Below are 256 nucleotides of genomic sequence, written 5' to 3'. Positions count from 1 at the left end.
GCGCGTGAACTAAATCGAGTAGAAAATTTCACAGAAAACGAAACACAATGGAAAGAAAAGATAAAAGTCTGGACTAGAGAAAGAACGAAAGATGAAAGGAAAATGAAATAAAAAAAAAGAAAAAGAATAAGAGAAAAAATAAGTTATTTTACTTTTGAAATGCTGAGAACTGTTTGAAAGTCGTGGAATCGGAGATAGACAAAATAGTCTGTTTTAATTATTTTCTTATGAAATTCGTTTCTCTCCTCGTCTTCGC

This window comes from Penaeus monodon, chromosome 15 (genome assembly GCF_015228065.2).
Source record: "Penaeus monodon isolate SGIC_2016 chromosome 15, NSTDA_Pmon_1, whole genome shotgun sequence".
In the NCBI taxonomy this organism is placed as follows: Eukaryota; Metazoa; Arthropoda; class Malacostraca; order Decapoda; family Penaeidae; genus Penaeus; species Penaeus monodon.
Note: the sequence above shows the minus strand (reverse complement) of the source record.